The 24,439-nt window shown below is 35.4% G+C and overlaps 1 protein-coding gene across 5 annotated transcripts in view; it reads left to right on the top strand.

The window, feature by feature from the left end:
- LOC149785237 (uncharacterized) overlaps nucleotides 1-24,439 on the top strand; it is a 226,185-nt gene that overhangs the window by 139,286 nt on the left and 62,460 nt on the right. For all 5 annotated transcript variants that reach the window (XM_089979066.1, XM_089979072.1, XM_089979070.1 and 2 more), the window contains one exon: nucleotides 10,830-10,924. The gene's annotated coding sequence lies outside the window, so the exon portion shown is untranslated. The remainder of the gene's footprint in view (nucleotides 1-10,829; nucleotides 10,925-24,439) is intronic.

A 24,439-nucleotide genomic window follows, 5' to 3' on the forward strand; every position in this document is an offset into this window, starting at 1 on the left:
TCACACTACTTTCTCCTCCTTTTACGTGTGCTCATTAGCTCACCAAGCAAAGGCATTTTTCCTCTGTTTCCAATCTTTGTTGCTCAGAAACTGTCTTATGCAGATTCCATCTCATATTAGTCTCCTGCTGTTCAATGAAGGTGAGTATTCCTTGTGTTTTAGTCACCAGTAATGGGATCATCTATCCTCCCACCATACTAATTCAGCAATGCAATAAGAACAGGTATGGAACAACAGGTATGGTATTCAGCAGCAGCAGTGGCAGCAGCAGCATCAACACCACCACCATCCAGGAGGTCATTGGGGACCACAGATGATTTCACCACTACTCTCCATATTTCCCTGTTTTCAACTGCCCTTTGTGAATCTCCAAACCCCTTGCCAGTCCACTCTTTAATGTTGTCTTCCCACACCCTTTTCAGTCTGCCTCTTCTCCACAATCTCACTGTGCATTGCAAGATTTTTGCCAGTCCAGATGATCATGAGACATGACTGTATCACATCAGTTTGTATATTTCACTATGGCCAGGAGGTCTTCATAGGGTGAGATGGCTGGATGGATCTTGTTGTGGACCTCTTTATTGGTTATTTTATCAATAAATGAGATGCCCAAGAGATTGCACTAGCATCACATTTAGAAGGTTGGAATCTTGCATTGTAGTTGTGCTGTGAGTGTCCATGTTTCACACTCATACAGGAAGATGGATATGACATCAGCTTTATTTTGGAACCAAGAGCAATGTTGCTGTTGTTACATTTTGGTCTCAGACTTGTTAGCGCAACTCTGGAAAGTGGTTCTCTGATCAGAACTATTTTCCAGGTATGGTATTACTGATGTTAAAATTGGGGGTATGTGAGTGAAATAATTACTTGTCTCACTGAGCTAGACTGTTCCCTCAAAAAGAATTAGAGCAGCAGTGCACACAGAAAGTCGTACAGGGCTTCCAGCAAGGGTGATCCAGTAAAGCTTACCAGTAGATTCCACTGTCGGTGATTCTTCCTGGGGGTTTTCCACCATCAATTATACTGGCTGCCATGTATAACCATGTGCTCCAAAATGGTATAAATCTAACGTCAACTAGATTATGCGCATGCAGCATGTCATATAATGTGTTACCTGTAATAGTTTTCAAGTTGTTATTTTCTTGCTGAAGTTTTTTGTCATGATATTTGATTTTACTGGCAAGCTAATCCGGGCAATATTTGAGAACCTTGTTTCTACTTGTTCCTCTTCAGAACTGTGAAAATCCATTCATATTGCTAAAGGTACTGAATTTGGCACTTGGAGAAGTGTAAGTACTTGTGAATGCCTGCATCTGACAGATCTAGAGAATTTTTTTCTTTCTCAGAAACTTGGAGTTGTTGATTCAAATCCAAACTGTGGGGCAATGTGTTCTCTTGTCTTTTCCTTTTTTCTTCTTTTAGAGTGGGTTTCACTTGGCCTGATCAGCCATTATTGCGTGTCCCTCCTGGTCAAGGCATTTTACTCATGTTGCCTCAGAATGATTGAACTTTTCCTCTTTACCAGTCAGTCTTATTGTGGAATACACATTTTGTGAGGAAAATACCAGATCAGGTAGCAGATGCAGATTTTAAGGAAGCTTATTTTGAAACCCGGTAAAATTATATGAAAACTATATATTTGCAGTGCCTCAAGTAATTGGAAACTTTAATATTTAGTCACAGTAGGGACAGAATACTTGAGGCAGGATACGTCTGGAATACTGATAATGTCTGTCATAAGAACATCCAAATTTTTAGGCCACAATGGTCAGGAATTCAGATACAGCAGGACTGATTTGAATGTTCCTCTGTACCCTCTTTAACTCATTCGGTCCCAGAGGTTTTTGTCGTTTTCGCCTGAAATGCACATAGGAAAGACATTTGGGGGGCTATTTCTGAATACATCGTAATACATCGGGATTGGCACCGAATCAGGTTTATGGAAATCTCTTAGAAATTGTCAAAGAACGGCTCTTTTTGTAACTTATGTGCAATACTGATGCACAAATGATGAAATAAATAAGTAATATTCAGATTTGGTGATGTCACCAAAATTCTCGCATTAACTCATTCAGCCCCAGAGGTTTTTGTTGTTTTCGCCTGAAATGCGTGTAGCAAAGTCATTTGGGGGGCTATCTCTGAATACATCGTAATACATGGGCTTTCAACAGATTTTCCATGAGACTAATACCTAGTTGTATTAGAAACCTCATTTTCCATTGGTTATTTTGCTTGCGCATGAGCAGAAGGGTAAAAGCTGGAGTTTCTTTTTTTTTCTTCTTTTTTTCTTTTTTTTTTTTTTTTGCCTAATGGACCCATCATTTTCGTATGAGACCGCTCTTTATTCCAAATGCCCATCTTATCCTAGTTTTTGCAAAGTTTCACCTGTCTGTGGGCAGTTCAAACCGGTCTGCCTTAGATCTGAGGCCAAAAGGTCTAAAATCCAGACACAAAATCGCATTCCGACCACGAGCGAATTCTGGGTGAAATAAAACCGGGTCCAAAAAAATGAGGTTTTTCCCTCTGTATTTTGTAGTGCAACTAGAACTTCCAGATTATTTGGTATCATTTTAGAGCTATATGTCTGCTTTTTTGTAATACCACCCACATTGGTGTATATTAAATGACCTTGATGCTGCAGAGCTCGGAAATAGGGTACAGCTTCATCACGCCTACAGACGGGATTGGGGCTGAATCAGTTAATAACAGTTTCTCATTTTATCTGTGACTTCAGATTAGGTTAATTTCATATTGTTGTTCAATCAGATGAATTTTTCAGTCAAACATAAAGGGATATTCCTAGAAAGATCTCCCTTGAATTATACAAGTCTGAAGTTTCACGAAGGAATTTTTTCTCTCAACAGGTGTTTTCATTGAAGAACCAATGATTAACCCTTGCATGGCTGGCTGTCTGCATCTGTTTAATGTCGGCATAGAAGTTTTTCATGTCACTGTTAAAGTTCTAAGTTTGTTGGTAAAAGTTTTTACTTTCTAGCTGAATAAAAGGCAGACTAAACAAAAAGGGGTTCTTGTTTTTGAATAGTTGTACAGAATGTAATATTTTTGCTGGATTTTGAATGTATGGATATGCCTGCTTTGTAACAAAATGGTCATTTCTAGAATGGAAAGTTATGGAAAATTCACTCTCCATTTTGAGTTGCTTTGTTTTTTTAACTTATAAATACAATGTGGCATTTAATGAAAAAGGTCATGTTTTGGGCAAAAATTTCCTAGTTATACTGTAGAACATACATGGTAGCAGTGTTGAAAGTGTGACATTCACTCTGTGGCAGAAGTTTATTTTTTGTGTGAATTTGATTAAGAAACTGTAATATTGCCAGAAAATCTTTTTGAAGGAATGTGGTTTACATAACAAATTCGACCATGTATTCCTGGGATTTTTTCGTTTTGCCTTTATACTGCATTTTTATAATGCAGTTAACAGAATTGTAACATGTTTGCCTTACACCTTGTAGTACTTTGTATTTATTTAAAAGGGTTTATCTTCCTTCTCTTTGTGTGCAATTCTTCATTTGTACATGTTTAGAACTTTACTTCTTATTGGCACCATTGAGCCATTTTTGTGCTTAGGTGCTATGGGAGCAAAGTGCATTCCCTAGAACATACTAGGCAGTCAACCCGACCTAACAGGGCCTGGGCAAGTACCAAACCTGTGACCCATGGATTACAAGTCTGACTCTCTCTCTATGAACTGAGCTACCATGGTTCCCTGTGTTCAGCTTGCACCTGACTTACTTAAAGTTCTTCTAGTTCAATTATCTAATCCATCGCATATAATGAATACCTTGTAGGGATGATTTTGATAACCTCTGGCAATCAATGAGAAGTACTAGCCATGATATAGACTACTACATTATGTACCTGCATTTGATTTTTTTATACCATGATACAAGTATTAGCTCAACTATATATTCATGTTTGCTTTAGAAATTAAGTGCCAATGGGCAGATAAAGCTGGTCAGGTAATCATTGTAAAGTTGGAGTATCTTTTAAACTGTTGATCAGGTGTAGGATTTTGCTTTAGAAAGACTACCTAATGCTGTCTAGAGGAGGAGACTGTGACTTAGTTTTCATGCAAGTAATTATAGCGATATTTTTCTGACTCGTTCGTACGCCTGGGCTGGACATGTTGGTATTATGACATGGTTTCTGCCCCACCCCACAATTTTCCATGGCTATTGAACATGCATATGTTGCTTTAGTTGAAGCAAAACAAATCTTAGATGCCTTATGCATGATGATGAAAGTTATTACTGAAATTCTCACAATACCGATTTTGTGAATTTAATCCAACTAAGAATTATGTTCCATAAAACTCTGAAATTTCTGATTGCAACATAAGCTTGATGTTACATGGACTGGAAATATACACAACATCATATAAACTTTATTGACAAATATAAAAAAAATACAAATGGAACAATTTAATTGTCATTGTTTTTACTAGGATGTTTTAAATGCATTGGGGTAAGTGTACATATTGCTGACAGATGTTTTCAAAACACGCAGCATCATCATAAAAGTGAAGCAAAAATATGAAATGTGAAAGAAAGTACATATAATTACATAAGAGGTATAGTGGGAGTACTTGGTTTTGATGCACTTAAGCAATGACTTTCAGCTTTTCAGAAATATTCTCCGTTCATATTGATACCTCTCATTTCATTTGAAATTAGTTACTTTTGCAAACCAATGCAGTTCAAATGACAATGATATATATTATATTCTCTTGTACTCTTTGTTCTCTTTTTGGCACTTTTACAAAGCAGACAATCCCTTGTTGGAAAGTTTGTGTTTCACATAACAGGTTTTGACGCGATTCAAATGGATCTTGATTTATGTTGTACATGTGATCTGTGACAAAATTATATCACAGAATAATATGAATATCACATTTAAAAAAATGCAAGTATATTGGAAAAGTTGCATAAAGAAACTTGATTGAGCATTCCCAGCGCTCTTCCTATTTTTTATACTAAGTATGGTTTTGGTTGAGATTTCTTCTGAACAGCGAAATTGGGAAAATTATGAGGGTATTATTAGAATGTTGCTTACTTGTGAGCCATATACATGTATTTATGTATGTAAGTATGTGTGTGTGTCCAGCTGTCCATTAGCTCGAGAGTGTTGTTGCTTATCCTCATGAACTACTAGGATGTGTTCATTATGTCTGACACAGCATTAAATGGCCTGATCTGCTTTTGTAGTTTCTAGATGTGTTGGCATTTTTTTAAAGTGTTTTATGACAAAGAAACTCATTGAAGTTCATATCATGTTACTGCAAGAAGAGTATAGTGCCATACTTAAAGACACTATGGCAGCTGATTAGAGCTCATCAGAATCCAACACGATAACCACTACTGTAACTTGGTAGTTTCATTAGGAGGACTTTTTTGTCAATATTACTGGAATTAAAAACAAAGTAAAGATAAAACAGCTTATGCCAATTTTGATTTACAGTTTATGAATACAATAAAATGTAACTGTTTCCATATCTTGTTTGCAGATTGTCTTGTGGATTACTGAACCCAAGGTTTTATCAAAAGCTTTCTAATTATATCAGTTTATCATCTTGAAAGCTCTATATACAACATGAAGTACTGGACTTCAGTTGCATGAGCATTCACGTTAGTGATTGTGGATTCATATTTAAGATTGTTTCTTGAGCACTCGACATGTCAAGATGATCATTTAGTGCTCCTTTGTCATTCTTGAGATGATTAGTCAAGACTTTCATTCAGATGGCTTACAGCTGGCTCAGTCTTCTCTGGTATTTAGACCTGCTTGGGAATCAAGTTTTGTAAGACTGGGGCAATCTTTTGTGTTCATTACAAGTTAAATTCTTATTTTTCTTGCCCAGAAATCAATTTGAGAGTCCCAGTAAGGGGAAAGCTGGAAATGTCAGGTTTTCCAGCCCTTTTGTGAAAGAAATACAAAATAATACGAAAGCCAAAACAACAATACAAAAAAAAATAAGTTGACAGCTTTTTCTGTAATGTCACAGCTGGGTATACAGTATTAGTTGAAATTTATGTCAATCATGTGGTCCTGTAGATTTGATGTGGAACATTTCTCGTAACATTATATTATGTAATAATTGAAAATTCATTTCAAATTTTACTGTTTCGATAAATATATTACTAAAGTCTGCTTGTTCCAAAATAATTGATGTTCTTTTAAGGATTGGAATCATTTAACATAGGCAATTTCATTTATCTTCATCGGAATGAATCTACATAGATGTGATGTTTTCTGGTACAATTGGTGTTCACATCACTACAAACGTTCAGTTCATTTTCGTTGGTTTTGAAATATCACATGACTTTAGGGGTGAAACGATTCATTGATATGTGATGGCATCAATACTTTCGCCCTGCTGATACAAATATCAACATACCTAAGGTTGTGAATCGAAACAAAAATGATACTTACACAAGTTATGTTAAGATCAGTCATGAATAATTATTGTTTACCTTTTTGTTCTTTAACTTAAGAATTCATCTGAGACATATTGCAGGCACAGGCACTAATTGTTGTCATTTTAAAAAAAATGCTTACTGACAACACCTGCTTACCTTCTACAAGTTAACTTGAGGTGATGTGGTTTGTTGTGCCCCCCCACCCACCTAACTGATTTTATGCTAATTATCTTATTCCAACTGCATGTTCAGTATATATAAGGATTTCCAAATGTGTTCTCCATGTATAATGAAGTAGTTAATTTACTCATCATTTAATACTACTTCTTTGTGAAACAACTCGGTTGAATATCTTGTCTACTGAAGTCTAATTTGTTGGCTATGCTTCTGGTATGTCACACAGTGAAACATATTATGAAGAATTCTTATTGGTGGTTATTGTTTGTTCCAATCCAAGCGAAACAGTAACTACCAATCAGAATTTAATGTGGTTTATTTCATGCGTGACACACCGGAAGTATTGGCAAAGCAACAAAGAAACTTGGCACCAAATTTTTTATTAAATGATCTGTAAAGTACTTAAATTGTACATGGGAAGCAAATGTGGAATGTCTCTTTTTATGCCGAGGTATTTAACCAGTCACTGAACATGCCTACAGGATCAATAAAATTGGCATACAGTCAGCAAGGGTGCAGATTTCAAATCACATTAGTTTGACACCTTGCATGCATTTTTAAATTTTTTTATAGGATGAAGTGTTGTCAGTAGTTTACCTTCTTCACTAACAAAAACAAGTGCCTATGGCTGCAGTGGTTGTTTTGCAATAGCCCAGAGTACAGTGTGATTGATTTTGTTGGTATTCATCCCCACTCCCACACCTAGTCTTGTTTTAGATGAGATTTTCCTTACAGGAGGAATACACACTATTTCTTTTATTTTGAAAATAACACCATAATGCCCTTCAAGTTTAAGTGAGAACATGAAATTGGTAATAAGATGTTTTATAGCATTCATGCAGTGCAAAACAAAGTGGTGGCCAAAAGGAGTCCTGTACCTGATCAGAGGTGAGATGGCAGTAACCAGTCAGGTACTTTTGACCACTCAGGCACCCAGATCCCAGAGAAAGGCATATAAACAGATGCCAAGTCTATGTCATGCTGTAATCTGCATACTGGATATAAAACCATATGTTAACACGCATAAAAGGACACTGCCTACCACTGACAGACCTTCTAAAAATGGAAAGACCATCAAGTTGATTAGTGTATTGGTATTGTATTGTAGCCTGTTTATCATGAATCATATCAATACGCAACACATGTATTGTTTCACCCCTAGACAACATAACTTTCAGTGCAAGTGAAATCTTATTCACAAACCTCAAAAGGTTTTCATTCAAGTCTTACATAAATTTTTGAGATTTTGATGACAGAATACTTTCCTTCAGGTAAATGCTCAAATATTTCTCGTTATTTCTGTGGTGGGCATGACATAATAATGTGTGTAAAAGTGTCTGCATTTGTCTTATTTATTTGTACAGTCTTGATTTAATTTTTTCTTTTCTTCAGGTATACTTAAAATATGGTAAAACAATTATAATTTCCACTGGTACATTGAATTTGCAAAATTAGATAAAGAAAAGATGAGTATTTTAAAATTACAGGGCCAAAAAAATAATCAATTTTATATGAAAACTTTGAGCTTACAATAATAAGCACACTATAATGTATATTGTATCAGTTTTTAAATATTTGAATTTTACTCTATTCAGGAGATCATATGTTAATAAAAAAAATAATTTATAATGAAATCTAATAGACACCTCCACATAAAGGGCACCAGTTCATAAGGGACTACATTTATTCACATGTTCTAGCTTGCATATTTTATCTTCATCTAAAGAAGGCCTGTTCATAAATAGTTTTCCACATCTCCACTTTTTGTTATATAACAAAAATCAATGAAGTTTCCATTGTTTATTTTTTAAACAATAAAACTGGGAAATGTTCAAACAGTAAAATAAAAAGCAGTAAAGATCGGATGATTTTTTTCATAATTAATGATGTGAACAGTTTACCAACATTGTTCATTGCCTTTAAAAATGCATTTGATTAAAGTAGGAAAAATCTATTTTTGTTCTTACATTTTGCTTGCTTTGTTTCTATTTCATTGATTTAAAAACATGTATCCAATAAAAATCAAATTGTTTTATGTTTTAAAGAATGTTACTTTATTGGTGAAAATCTGTAAAAATCAAAAATGCAAATCACTATGCCCAAAGGACAACATTTATGCACCACTTGGCTTAACTTTATGTTTCACAATTATGTAAACAAGGACTGTCCATGAAGGACAACATTTTGCGCACCTTCTAACTTGTATATTTCTTCTTCATGTATGGGGATCAAGTCCATTAAAGGACATTTACCCCCGCCACACACACACGAAAAGACAACATTTATTCAACCATTATCCTTTATATAACGGTTCCTTTCCTTACAAGGACAATATTTTTTCACCCTTCAGCCTTCAGGGCTGAGCAAATTTTTTTTTTAACCACTAGTCTAGGACAAGTGGTTTCAGAAAATTCACTAGTCCCAATTTTCTCTTCACTAGTCCCACCTTACTCGTCACTAGTCCCACTTTATTTTTCACTGGTCCCAAAATGGTAATCATTTGCCGAGATTTGATGGGACGTATGTGCTTAATCCATAGAAAAAAAAAACAAACAAAATGATATACAACATAATTATTTCTTAAAAGAATTTAACTTTTCAAAAACATTGGTTGTTATACATTTCGCTTCTTCAGGTTTATGTATATATGTTTTAGCTGATGGATTTGAAAATATGGCCATGTATATGTCTGCCACCTGCACCAGTACTAAGCCAGCAGTTGATAGCTGTGTCTGGGTTAAAGTCCTCAAGCTCTGGTCCATTTGCAGAAATGTTCATTAGCATTTGTAAACTCTTTTGGTTTAAGGAATTCCTTAAAGAAGTCTTGATTAAGTTCATTGAACTAAATCCTCGTTCACACTCAGAATCCGTCTTATATTTTATCCCTCCATTTTCAAACAAATTTACCTTCGCCGAATCGCCGTTATTACCTTACTTGCAAAAATAATTTAGCAAACTCATTTTATCCACAGAGTAACTATCAGCTTACTTGACAACTACTTGTAAAGTGATCATAACATCAATTTTCTCTTTTAAATACGAATTGAAACAGCTCATCAATTAGCGTAATTGTTTTGCTTCAAACACAATATCGCATGTGAAGTTAATCATCTGTAAAATCAATTTTAATTAAAGAATCATTACTGTCATTTAATCAGTTCACAAATGAAACCAACTCTGATGTCGGTAAAGTACCTTTCATTTATTTAATTCCACTGACTCGCTGGATTAAAAGCATAGTGAGCCGCTCGTTATGGTCTAGATTGAGTAAACTCGTTGCAACAAAACCGCTTACAACACTGCTAATTGATCATACTAGCTTTCTTTTGTTTGACGTGTTTTGATTTGCCGATAATTTGGTCGCTTAGCCCAATATGCAGTCAAGCGGTAAAAGTATGTAAATGTATACACGAAGAGAGTAGAATCAAGTATTCAGTACGCCCAGAGGGAATGATTGGCCAAATAAAGGCAGATATAGTGATTAAAGCACGAAAATAAGGACTAGCCCGACTTTTATAAAAAGCACTTGTCCTGGACTAGCGACTTGGAAAATTTTACTTGTCCGACTTCAAAAATGACTAGTCCGGGACATCGGGCTATGGGATTTGCTCAGCCCTGCCCTTTCTTCTTTATATATTGGGGTCTTGTCCATAAAAGAGCATTCATTCCACCCCCTTCTCCTTTATGTATTGGGGTCCTGTCCAAAAGAGATCAACATATATTCACTTTTCTCTTAATATGTTTTATGTCTATGTTAAGGAGGTCTGTTCATAAGAGACATTTATACATCTTTGGTTTGTTTTTGTTGTACATACTAGTTATTCAGCCCTAATTATTGGTTCTAGTACTTTGTATGAAAATAAAATAAACAAAAATGTGAGAACAGTCCAGATAGACTGGTGTGTTTCCTGAAAATGAAACCTAGTATTTAATATTATTAAAGAGGAACAAAATGCTGTACACAAATGTACTTATCTTGTGTCTGTGTTTAGACTGATAATGACTAGATGTGATTGTTCTAAACTTAAAGTACAAATCAAAATGCATAGCTTTTTATATACACATTTAATTTTCTCTTTTTCGTACAATTGGAACATTATATTCCTTCTCTGATACAGTTAGCATAGCTTTGAAAAATTCAGGATAAACACAGCCACTTCAACATTACAATTATAAAGTTACACTCGAAATTTTTTCTTTTTTTTGCAGGAAGCAGAAGAGGAATATTAAAGGACAGTTATCAACTTCATTGTGATATTCTTTTTAAAGCATTGAAATAACATCTTAGAGACTTCCAACACCTTGTAAGTATTCCCGATTTTATCGCTTGTTTATGGTTACATCATTAACAACATTAATTCAGTCAAAAGCCACTGTTTTTGATGATTTACTCTATAAATAAATGTATAGAGTTTGATTGCAGATCAAGGCAATCTCTGCTGTAAAGTGCTGAGCAAGTTAAAGTAATCCATAAAAGATAGAGTTGAAAAAGTGTAAAATGACTAAAATCCAATGTCTGATTTTGCAGTTATAGTGGCCATCTTGAAAATCTTATTATTGCTATTTTTCCTGAATGGATGGTGGTATCAATTTGGATTTTTGTGAAAAGACATCTTGTGATATCTAGATGTTCCTGTAATGAATGGTATCAGTCGAATGTCCAGTATGGCCACCACAGGAGCCGTCTTGAAAATCTTGTTGCTGCTATGCATCTTGACTTAATGGTCATATCAACATTAGTTTTCACTGAAAGACTTCTTAAGATGCATATCTGATATCTGATGTGGCCACCTCAGTGACTGTCTTGAAAATTACTGTGGGGGTTTCGCCAGAAAATTGATTGTGGTATGTGGTTGGTTCTAAATGAAAATGGTGCAGCTTGCACATCTAATATAGCCACCACACTGGCCATCTTGAAAATCGTATAGTTACTGCATCCAAATAGGTTTGTTTTACTAAATAATCTTTTATGATGTCTGGTTCGCCTAAATGAAAATATTTCACTCAGACATTCAATATGGCTATCACATTCACCATCTTGAACATTTTCTTATGAAACATAGTTGGTCATAAATTTAAAAAAAAATCATGCCAATCTGACTTCCAATATGGCTGTCACAATGGCCATCATTAAAATCTTTTTATCATTGCTTCTACTACATGGTGGCAGTAATATATTGTTATTCTGTTTTTGCCAAAGATGTCTTGTGATGCCTTATTGATCCTAAGTGTAAATGATGCCACTCTAGTGTCCAATTAAGCCACCAGATTAGCCATCTTGAAAATCTTGTTTTTGTTACTCCTTTAAACAGAAAATCTGATAAACTTGTTGCTTCCACCCAAAGACATTTTCAGATATCTTGTTGGTCCTAAATGAAAATGGTGCTAATTTGACTTCCAGTTTTTCCACAACACTAATTAATTTTAAAATCTTGTTATTGCTGATGAATATCAGAGATAGTTTTAACAGTTAGAGGTTAAAAGGAAGAAGAGATCTTATCTTGAATTCTTGTAAATTCTTTTCTGCAAGTAGAGTATCAGTCCCTGTGAGGGACTCTATGTATAAACGAGACTCTGATTTTTAACTTATCTCATTTTTCCAGTTCTGAACATAGTTAAGTCCCAGTTCCCAAATAAAATATGGTTGAAGACTGTTTGTGTGAAAGGCCCAGGAGGTGCGCATTTTAGTTAAGATATGTGGATGCTACCAATCACAATGTGAAGGTCTAGTGATACATGTTTGGTTTAGATCAGAGGGCAATTTAGGCAATTGCTTTGTTGATATACAGACTATTTGTGGTTCAAATGCAGGAGTCCTTGGGGGCTTTGTGGCTAACATCCTGGACTAGTTACCAAAAGGGTGCTGGTTCCAGTCTTACCATTGAATCAGCCCAGGTTTGGTACCATGATGTGGCCAAACCAAACCAGCAAATCCAAATCCTGCAAATCAAGTAAATCTGCACAATTTTAACTTTAATTGATAATGTCCTTGAATCTCTATCATTTTTTTATTTTAGAAAAAAAGAAAATCTCAGTCTCAAAATCCAAAAGTCAGACGTGATTCTTGGAATTGACCAGTATACTTTTAAGTTAGCATTCTGTTAGAGGAAGACTTCTGAAGGTTATGTCAGTTTTTACTTTATTTAAATTAACAAAACCATACAGTTTTTAGACTTGAGTTTAGGTGTCATGCTTAAAAAGCTTTGAGAATGGGATGGTGAGGGACAATTCTATCCAAAAATAATTGCCCACAGCAGCATATACCTAAATATCCCAGACAATTTTCTTCTTCCTTTATACTAACTACCTATGGCTTTTGGTTACAACCAAGACTAGGAAGTCGCAAGTCATGGAGATTACTGCCAGACAAATATACATTATCTTTTCAGAGTTGTGATCTTAAACCAGTCTGATTTTTTGTGTACTCTGTACATATCCATGTAATTGGGGATCAATATCTGAGGCAGGACTGTGTAAGTGACTAAATAAGATCTGTTTATTGATCAGTATTTCAATAGCAGATGGCATGGGATAGCTAACTATACTTTGCCTTAAAATCTGCAGTGGTGGTGGGAAAACTAACAGAATGACAAATTCACTGAAATGCAACAGCAGCAAAATAGGTTGAGGAAAATCAATGCAAACACAGCTCATAATTACAGATGTATAGATTATGTGGACAAAAGATTTGGAGAGATTATCGGGAAATGTTATGAAGAATTACTTTACATATGAAGCTAGACTTTAAAAAAAACAGCCAGTATTAGATGATTATTAACTGGTCAGTTTAGCACTTTCCAGTATCACGATGAAGATTAGTTGTTGTTGATTTTCTGTTTTATGGTACAGCAACACTAGTTGGTTATTTAGTGCAAAGTCATTTAGAATAAAGTGCCTTGCCCAAGGACACACAGTGGCAGCAAGCCCAGCTGATCTGATGGTAGGATTTGAACCCACATCCTTCTAGTTGCAAGTCCAGCAGACTAACCACTAAACTAATGCATCTCTCCTGATGAAGAGTGGAGTCCATAACAGATAACTGATTGCTCTGGAAATTGTGTTTTTAGCAGTGATGAATCTGTTTAAAAAAAATTGAATTTTAAGTATTGGGAAGATTTTCCATTTTTCAGTACTTTGCAGACATATTTAGGGTGGTATAATCAGCCCTGTGAAATTATAGACAAATTTTTATCAGATGTTGAGAACAAGGTTATCATTATCATATCATCATTATGGACCACACTCTTCCTACTTGTTACCATATGACCTATTAAATTCAGTACTGCTTGTTTGAATCATCTGTACATCATCAATTCTATTTTAAGGAATTTATTTAAAAAATTAGCTTTATCTTTTATTTTATATACCTATTACAGAGTTTGAACATATTTGCTTTTTATCTTCCTGCAATTGCATGTTTCTGTTTATTTGGAAGGGATTAATTTCCTAAAGATTATGTTCCAGTTAATTATCTTTGCTTTTATAGAACTTGCCTTTTAATCGGCACCATGTGTATATGATACATACATCAGCTCTGTTGAAAATATATTGAAAATATTACAAAATTAATTTGAAAAAATGGCCAGATCATATATTTCAATTTGTACATGTCTGTTTTATAGTGAAAGCTATCTAGGTGTCTGGGGTCCCACGTGGTCTAAAGTGCTCTCCATTATGGATCACTGCCATCTCACCTCTTTCTGCGTGGGTTTGAGTCTAGGATTCAGAAAATATGGGTATGTGAGAAAGCTTGTCAGTAGCTTCTCGTGGGTCAGTTGTTCTTCCTGGGGTTTTCCTGGGTTCTTCCTCCACCATTATTACTGGCCACCATGCATAGCCTATCATGTGCTGAAAAATGGCGTTAAACCCCACAATAACAACAACTATCTAGGTGTCCAACTATGGACAGTAACAAATAATTTGTACGGAAGGAAAAGTTTTGGCTTCAGTGAAGTCTGATTTGTCAGGCACTAATATCCATTAGTACAGACCTTTAGAATCACTAACAAGTATTAATTTGTCACTTTTTAATAGGTTGAAATAAGAAGCAATAACAACGTCTTTATCTTGCATAAGGATTTTGTAAGAAGTTTTTATCAATCTTTTACCAACAGTGGTCTGTTTCAGCAGAAATTACAGACATGGAAAGGAAGTTATTGACTTCCAGTGTATTGATCCAGACCTACATGCTGAACTTCCATTAATATTTAATTTTTTTGAAAGTCATGCTTGCATAATTTGGAAGTCCCATGTTTCATTTATGAATGACCCATCATTGCACGTAACTCAAAAACATAAATTGAATAAAGTTGAAGCTATATTATTTTTTGGAAGAAAAAGTTTTTTTTCCACAAAATCATTTTTAAAAAAATGAATTGTACAAATTTGATTAAGCCATGTACAATCAAGTCCATACATAAAAGTGTGATTGTTCAAAATTTGTCATGTTGTCTTAAATGGCATGTATGGTACTTAACAGTCAGAGCAATACCAGTCTCGGCAGACCTGAAACAGTCTTGTGTATGCATCCTTTGAGAAAATGGCGTTAAACCCTACAACGACAACAACAACAGCATCCTTTGAGGTCTGTGGCTCAGTAAGCTATTCAAATATTAATCAGTATTCAGTGTCAGTTTGAACTCTGAGGCTGCCTAGAATTTAACATGAATTTTCTTTTTAATGAGAATGACTTGTAGATTTAAAAATTGTCTAGTCCTGCTGAAGCCTCACTTGTCCTTCCCACAAAACAATGTCAGATACATATCAAGATTTACTTGCCATCAGACTATTGGCATTTGTAAAAACTAGTAGTGTAGCTGGATATGTACTAGTCTCAGGCCAGTGGTCTGGCCCTTTCTGAGGTTCTTTATTCCTGTACTTTTAGCAAGAGGTTGATGGTGGTCATTTTGAATGTTATTGGTGGTATTTAGGCATGGTGGGAATAAACTTAATTTTGTATGTCCTAGTCAATGACTTGGACATTAAACTCATTTATTTCCTTAACATTTTCCACATAAGGATGACCAGTAATGCTGACTAGGCAGGAAAGGAGTCTGCATTGTTTTCTTCATAACAAAGCAACTACTGGTAAACAAGTTTTGTTAATTCGTTGTTCGTTAGTAAAAACAGTCAAGTAAGTTTGATAGCATAGGTTGCAGCTGATTAAGGATTTAACAGTTATGAAGAGACAGCAATATTATTTTTGCCAGTTGATAGTATTAATCATTGTAAATAGGAGAAAAAGATGCAGTAGGGATAACAATTTTAATCCAGAGAAGTGAAGAAGTTTCAGAAGCAATTGGTCAAACAAGTTCTCATGGCTGAAATGTGAGAAAACATTGAATACAATGTCAGAAGCACAATCAGAATTTTTTTCTTCTTGGACCTGGTGGTTTAATTTTTTTTTTTAAATCAGCCATTTAGTGAACATGTAAATTCCTCAGAAGGTGAAGCTGTAGTAAAAAAAACAACACTCTTGCTACTATGTTTGATAATGTGTCAGACAAGGCAGATAAAGCTATGACAGTGATGTATTTTGGAATGCCTATCAGTAACATACCTTGTCCATGTTGAGTACTAGTTCTTATCCACTTTCAATATCTGGTGTGGGAAGCTTAACATACTAGAGATGCAATGTATGTTGCACAGTTGCAGTACAGGTGTTTCATGCTTTATGCATTAAAAATGAAAAGTTCAGCAGAAAAGAATTATTTGTATTGATACTATAAATATATGCAAATAACTTATATCTGTATCAAATAAAATACAAATACAGTATTTAGTTTGCCTTCGACTCATGCTGATACAGTGAACTGAAGTTCCAGCATTTCCAGTCAAAATATAATATTGCATACTTGGTTATGCATTTATTTTGGTACTGTAGTAGTGTTTAGCCCTACTGGTCACAAAGCAGCAAAGCTTATTGGATGGCCTATTGTCTGTCATCTGTTTTCTGACAACCATCCATTAGCACAAGTTTGTTACCACTATTTGTTTTATTAACTACATGGAGGATTGTCATGAAACTTTATACACCAACATTCATCCCATGATCTAGTTAGTTCTAAATGAAAATGGTGCTGTTCCACCATCCAATATGGCCAGCACAGCAGCCATCTTGAAAATCTTGTTATTGCTACTCCTCCTGAATGGATGCTCATATCATTACAGGTTTTCACTGCAAGACTTTTTATGATGCCTACTACAACTGGTGTAGCAGCCATCTTGAAATAGTGTTGTTGCTACTGCTGAATGGAAAGACTTATAATTATGTGGTTTTTTTATGGTGCCAAAGTGTCTGGTTTGGAAATCTTGTTGCTCAAAATGTCAGATATGGTTTCAGCACTCAGCATTTAACCCTTTACCTAATGCAAGCGTCTTTGGACGCCTCTACACCATTCACATGGAAAATGCCTTTTGACGTCGGCTGTAAACAGCAGCCATTTTAAGCTGGTTTTCATCGCGCCACCTTCTGGGAAAACCCTCTTTTAGATACTACATTCATTTCTGCGAATGACAATTACGTCAGATCACATGGTCACTGTTCATGCACTGGTTGATATCTGCTATTTAAAGTAACTGGGTCGTAATCTCCACTCTCCAAAATGGCGGTCACAGATTTCATTCAGTACTTACGAAGTTTTCACGATTAGAATCACAACTATGAAAGATTCAGTAACCAGGTAAAGGCTCTGATATTGATGTAGGCAGCAATTAGTTTTTATAAATTATCAAATTCAGATGACTTAGTGATGTAGATGTAGATGAAAAACTTGTAAATTTAGAGTGAGAAATGGCATCTGTGGTTGGTCACGCGGCCTCACAGACATGACGGTGAACGAGTTCTATCAAGATTTTAAAGCACTTAAAAAAGTCCTCCGTGATAAATAATTACACAGCTACAACAATCGGACTTTACTCTTAAATTTTTCCACATATAATAGATGTGTACAAAAAATGTAAAATGGTTAAAATTGCTGTTAAACGTAACATACACTACATTGCTTAACAGTTCACAGGCAGGCTTATGCTTATGCGGGCGACTAGGTAACAGGTGTTCTATTTATAGTGCGCTGCACTTTGTCACTGCTCTGTGAGGTAAAGGGTTGAGAAGAAAAAAATGTCTTGAATTTCTGGATTAAAAAAAAAAATCGAATGCATCAGTCCCTTTGAGGGAGTCTTGTTTACTGTCATTATGGATTTAAATAACTGAGCACTTGGTGGAAGCTTCAAGGTGGTCAAGTTTGTCCCTTCTGCCACCTACACACACACACACACACACACACACTCTCTTTTGCCAGGATACTACATTGCTTGTCTGTAAAGGAGGCTACATCATTGCATTTTTATTTGGGAAAAAAAACCCCAGCAAGACTGTAAAATACCAGAAATATTGGTAGGGGCCCCCCGAGATGCAGAGTGGTCTAAAGCGCTCACCATTAAGAATCATAGCCATCTCACCTCTGTCTGTGTGGGTTCGAGTCTCGGGTTCAGCCAGTGTGGGCATGTGAGAAAGCTTGCCGGTAGCGTCTCGTGGGTCAGTGGTTCTTTCCAGGGTTTTCTGGGTTCTTCTTCCACCATAAATACTGGCCGCCATGTATAGCCTATCTTGTGCTGAAAAATGGCGTTAAACCCTACAACAACAACAACCAGAAATTTTGCACTAATTGCACTTTAAACAGTAATTATACATTTTGAATTTTCAGAATTAGATAGGTCCAGCTTTCTTATAGCTACAAGTAGTTGTATCTGATCTGGTATTTGTGTGCACGCTACGATTATCTAGTATGAATGGGCTAGATTGAATGTTGACGTTTTAAGGTCAGATTTACTGTTGTCTCACTGATTTTATTATCCAGATTAACACTGAATTTGAGGCCAGCCTTGGCAGTACTTTTCACCGGAGTATCCTGGCTGTCATGGCCTGTTTTTTGGGGTTTTTTTTGACACTGTAAATGTTTCACTCTCCAAACTTTCTTTTCTTGGACTGTTTCTGATTCCAGTGTTCATTAGCTGCTTGTTAAGCAAGTGCTGGCCTCATGCTTTGGTCAGGAAGTCTAGAAACCAAATGGTTTATGATTTGAGGTTGCAACTTTATTTGCAGTTTGAATAAAAGATAACATAGAAGTATCCACCATGCTTAGTGTTGACTGTATTGGCTGTTTGGTATTGAGCACTTGGACAAAAGCACTGTTATGAATTGATGTTAAGGTGTTTAATTTTTTATTATGCTAGTGGTAGTTTTGTTTTACTGATTCAAGCAACCAGCCTTCGCTGTTGCGTATTTTTGTTCTTGTATTTTTATTTTGGGGTATTTTTGAGGTTAATCCATTAAACTGATATCTGATAAATATGCAGACTTTTACTGAATTTAAGGACACATGAAAATGCATTTTGTAACATAACCAGTAAAATTGATACCCACATAATTACACCAAAAGAAAACTATTATGAATCACTAAGTTTTATGTACAAATCACATTTTCTTGACAGCAGCATTGTATATGTATATTACAACATTGTACATTATATTTTAACAGATGAAACAGGAAATATATGCAATACAATACACACACACACACACACACACACATGAACACACACACAAAGCAAAACAAGCAGGTTATTCAGTTTCTCTGAGGCTATTGGAGTATAGTGCCTTGCCTAAGGAAACACCATCATAGCTGTTCTGATGGTAGGACTTGAACCTGCACCCTTTCAGTAACTAGTCTGGCACTCTTACCACTGAGAAATCACTGCTCCTTCATGTGTCAATAGAAAAATAATATATTGATAATCTAAACATTCCTGCACCCTAGCAATATGAATATGTTTTGTTTTCATTGTAATTTTTTAAATGTTGAGAACACAATCTTAATTAACACATTAACCCTTGGAGCTTTTTGTCATTTTCACCTGAAAATCGAGTAGGAAACACATTTTGAAAGCTATTTCTGAATAGACTCAAAAACACCAAATCCTCGGTGATCTTTCAATATAATACTGCCTAGTTGTGTTAGAAACATCGTTTTTCATTGGTTATTTGACTTGCGCATGAGCAAAGGGGTAAAAAAATAAATTTTTTCTTTTTTTTTATATCTTTTTTTTTTTCATGGAGCCATTATTTTTCTATGGAGACCACTCTTTATTCCAAATGCCCATCTAATCCTACTTTTTGCAAAGGCTCATCTGTCTGTTTGCAGTTCATACCAGTTTGCCTTAGATCTGAGACCAAAAAGTCTAAAAACCAGATTCCGAGCACGGGCGAATTTTGAGTAGAAAAACTTGGGTCCAAAAATGAGTTTTTTTATCTGTATTTTGTAGTGCAACTAGATATTCCAGATTATTTGGTATCATTGTAGAGATACATCTGTCTACCTTTCTATAATACCATCCACTTTAGTGTACCATGCATGACCATGATGCTACAGAGCTCGGCAGTAGGCTACTACCTCCTGCCCCATTAAGTCGTCACTAGGGGTTAATGTGTTAAAAGGCATCATGCTTGAATCCCACAAAATGCTTAGTGCTGTTTGCCAGGAAGGTTAGTTTTTTGTGTGCCTGCATGGTGATACAAGAAGTACTGCCAATATATTGGTTTTATTGATTTTTAGCAGACTACTAAATGCCACCATAACAGACCTTCCAAATGTCTACAAGGCAGCAGTCCTTCTGGAACACTCAGTTTTATAAATTGAAAAAAGCTCTTATGTGTTGTAATCCATTAGACAATTAGGCTAAAGCCTACATTGATTGGCTGTCAGAGTTGTCCCCCTTGGTTTGTTTAGCCAGAAGCCAACACAATAGTTTTCAGTCAACTGATCAGCATATGAAGAAAAAGATAGTGGATTATTATTGTATTGATCAGCCTATTAGACACTGCCGGCCCACACTACCATGCAGTCAGCACCAAATAATGTTTGTGTTCGACCACTGATTCCATGTTTGAACTATACACTTTCTAATCCGTACAGTTAGAACATGTCTAAGTAATAGCAAGGAGGGGAGATAGTTCATTTGGACTTACAAGATCTGCCTCTAGATTGGGGAGATATCAATGAGAAGATGTATAATTATAACCCAGGACAAAGTTTAATTATTCTTGAAGATCCACTTATGCCTTTTGACTGAAGGTAGGTGTTATTCAGTGTCTCCAATTTCCTGCCTGGCTGGTTGGTTTAGGTACAAGAGCTAGAGCTGAGGGGTACAGACTTGGCCGAGTTGGATTTTATTTGCCTGGCATTTCTGCTCGAGTGAATAGGGTTATTCATTGTAATGTACACATTGAACATGGGGATGATTAGAAATGTTGGGTAGCACCCATCCAGACTGTTAATAATGTAGTAGACCATTGTACTTTTCTGAATTGAGTGCAGACCATGAATGATCCTCGTAGTTTATTTTTATTTTTTGATAATCCCAAAACTCGCACAACTTTAACCTGTGTTCAAAATATTTCACCATTGTCTTTGGGTCAGATTTGATACTGTTAAAGTTGTGACTGTATTATAAATTCAAAAACTCCTATTGAACTTCACAAGTGTGTTTAATAAAATTGTACATGCTACAGCCTCTATCAGACTTCATTCAGTATAGATTAGAGATTCCACAAGAAATTAATGATTTTTTTGTTAAATTGTAAAATTACACATTTTTCATATTTCTTTATACAGCTCATAGATGCAACAAGAAATTAATTTGTTGTAAGATTGCAAGGTTAACTTTCACATTTTATATATGAATGTTATTGTTTACAAGTATCCAAGCAGGTTCCATTCCTTATTGATTTTGTAAACAATTTTCTTATGGAATGACCTTGTTAGAAATTTGAATGATTGCATTATTTGATTCATTTTGTGAATGATATCTTTACTTAATGACTTCAAAATTGTCAGTTAAATGTTGCTTATCAGTGATTCAGTGGTTCACTATCATTTTGCACATTGTTTTATGTGAAGCATTGCAAAATCACCATTAAACCATTGTTTGTTAAAACCATGAAAATAGGATTTGGACACCTAGATAGTTTTCTCTTATTTTTGATAAAGTCAAATCCTAATTTTGATAACTTGAGAATTGTGGCAAAGTCAGTATTGGTTAAATATCATTTATACAGATTTGTTCTGTTAAATATTTGATGAAACGGACTAAATAAGCATATCCCAGTGTTTTCTCTCAGCTGTACGCTTGCACCTTTAATCAGAATTAAAATTAATAAAGGGTGCAAGTTAACATTGGCAGTGCATCTGGAAAGGTGCACAAAAAAGTAAATATTGATTTGCAAGGTTGAGCTCTGTCCCGACCATTAGGCAAGTCTAATTACTCAACAAGACCCTTGACTTTGTAAACTCAAGAGATGCAGCAAGATTCTCATTGATCAAGATTGCCTGTGTTTTGAGCAAATCACACATTTGAAAAAATTTCTTGTTGTCATTGAATACACAAGTCAGTGAAGACAATTCACCCGTTCTGCAGACAAAAAGTAGTTCCACAAGACAAGTGATCTCTCGGAACAGGTCTGTTCAGCAGGACCAGTTTTCAAGTTAGTAATTCAACCAGGCTTAAGAGGGAAATATACTTGTAATTACTTGATGTATGCTTTATTCTTTATATATATAGTTTTTCTTCAGATATTACATTAAGTTGTATATAGCAATAAAAATACTTAAATTAAAATCATTAAAACTATGGCACTTTCAGGGTTTTATGTGGATTTTAATAACAGTAATCTTGAAAAATCAACAAAAAAGTAGGAACCTTTGCAGTGACTTTAAAATTAACTCATCTGGAAAATGCATATAACTTATTCAGAGAAATAGACAAAGACTTCATTCACCCGAGTCATTTTGTATTACAAATCCACTGGCAAATAATTTGCTAAATTACTGCAGTACTTGACGTGCACCAGTGAAAACAGGTTGAGATTTCTTATTATGATATCAGTGTTGTGCAGGCTTGCACAACAAATGAACTGACATTACTAATACAGACCTTTGATCTATGTTCATCTATGACTGCTTCCTTTAATGATGGAATATTTAGGGCTTTAAATCACTATGACAATACAATGGCAGTTTGTGATGTGTATTTAAGTTTGGTTTATGGTCTGTATAATATAAGACAACTGTTTCTTATGCATTTCTTCTGCACAACAATTCAAGTCATGACTGTGTTGAAATGTGTATATTGCCCATCTGACCGTCATTCAGCCGATTTAATTTTCCGTTAACGCGTACTTCATTTCTACATGACATACCTTCAACAGAATGTGGATAGATTGATTTTGGGGTAAGGAAGTAGTTTGTAGATTCCAGGTTGAAAAGTCAGACATGATGGTCAACTTAACTGAAAGAAGAAAAATGTTTTCTGCACAATTACATTATTTTTACATTAGACACCCATGGCCAGACATGGGATAGCTTGTATTTAGAGTAAGAAAGAAGCTTTTGATTGGAGTCAAAACAGGGTTTCCATATTTGAAATAAACGGTTTCTGCACAAAAAATTCAGTTCATAACCATTTATTTAAACCAGTGTTAGTAGATGGCATGCACAATTGTTAAACAAGGAGCCTATTCATTTTGTGGTCAAAAGGAGAAAATGATAGTCACTGTTGCTTAGGGAAGATTTGTTTTTGTTGTTGTTTTAGGGTGTAATGCCATTTTTCAGCATAGGATAGGCTATACATGATGGCCAGTATTAATGGTGGAGGAAGAATCTGGAAAACCCCAGAAAGAACCACCAACCCACGAGAAGCTACTGGCAAGCTTTCTCAGATACCCACATTGGCCAAACCCGAGACTCGAATCCATGCAGAGGTGAGATGGGAGTGATCTGTAACTTTGAGCGCTTTAGACCACTCAGCCACTCAGAGCCCCTACTTGAGGAAGAAAAATAGTTTCTGCACAACAATTCAAGTTTTACATCAGACACATGGACTAAACTTTGTAGATGACTTGCACTTGGAGTAAGGAATAAGCCTATCAATTTAAGTTTTAAAAACAATATGTCATAGGTCAAGGTTTGCCTGACAAGTTTGCATCTAGACCAATACCTTGACCAGTGTTTGTAGAGGTCTTCCAATTCAGGTATGGAAGAGTCTGATTGATTTGGGATCAAGGTCATTGTGGTTTTAGTGAGTTCCTGGACTAAAGTGGATGACATGGGTAATTAGGCAACCTCTATATTCTTGGATCCTAAGGTCAGAGATCACAATTATGGTAAGTCTAAACAGAAAAATAATGGTTTCTGTACATTGGTTACCACAGAATCACATAAGGTCAAGGCCATTGAGACCTGTTGGTTGGTAATCTTCAGAACCAACAATACCTCAATAGTACCTGCGTTGAGGACTATTAAACATAATTATAATATAATATTGCATGGTAGTGTGGGTTGGCTTATAATATTTTGCAGCATTTATTTATATCCAGAAAAGGATTATGGGATAATATCATGTCGGTCATTTGTCATCTGTCCAGCTATTAACTTTTTGTTATCACTGTTCATCATAAACTTCGTGTGGCATTTCCATTAAACTTGACACAAACATTCATCCCAAGGTCTAGTTAGTCCAAAAGGAAAAGGGTGCCACTCACATCTCTGGGAAAATAATATTTATTCCTTCTCTTCATGGAGGATCTTGTCAATAAGGATTTTTCACCCAAAGTCGACTTCCGATGTCTAGTTGGCCCTGATGAAAATAGTGCTTACCTTACATCCAATATGGCTACTGTAGTATCCATCTTGAAAATCTAGTTTTTGCTAAACAGAAAGTCTTATCAATTTTACATTTTCACTCTTAAAATATCTATATGGTCC

The sequence above is a fragment of the Sinohyriopsis cumingii genome, chromosome 13 (assembly GCF_028554795.1).
Source record: "Sinohyriopsis cumingii isolate HCF-2022 chromosome 13, ASM2855479v2, whole genome shotgun sequence".
Lineage (NCBI taxonomy): Eukaryota > Metazoa > Mollusca > Bivalvia > Unionida > Unionidae > Sinohyriopsis > Sinohyriopsis cumingii.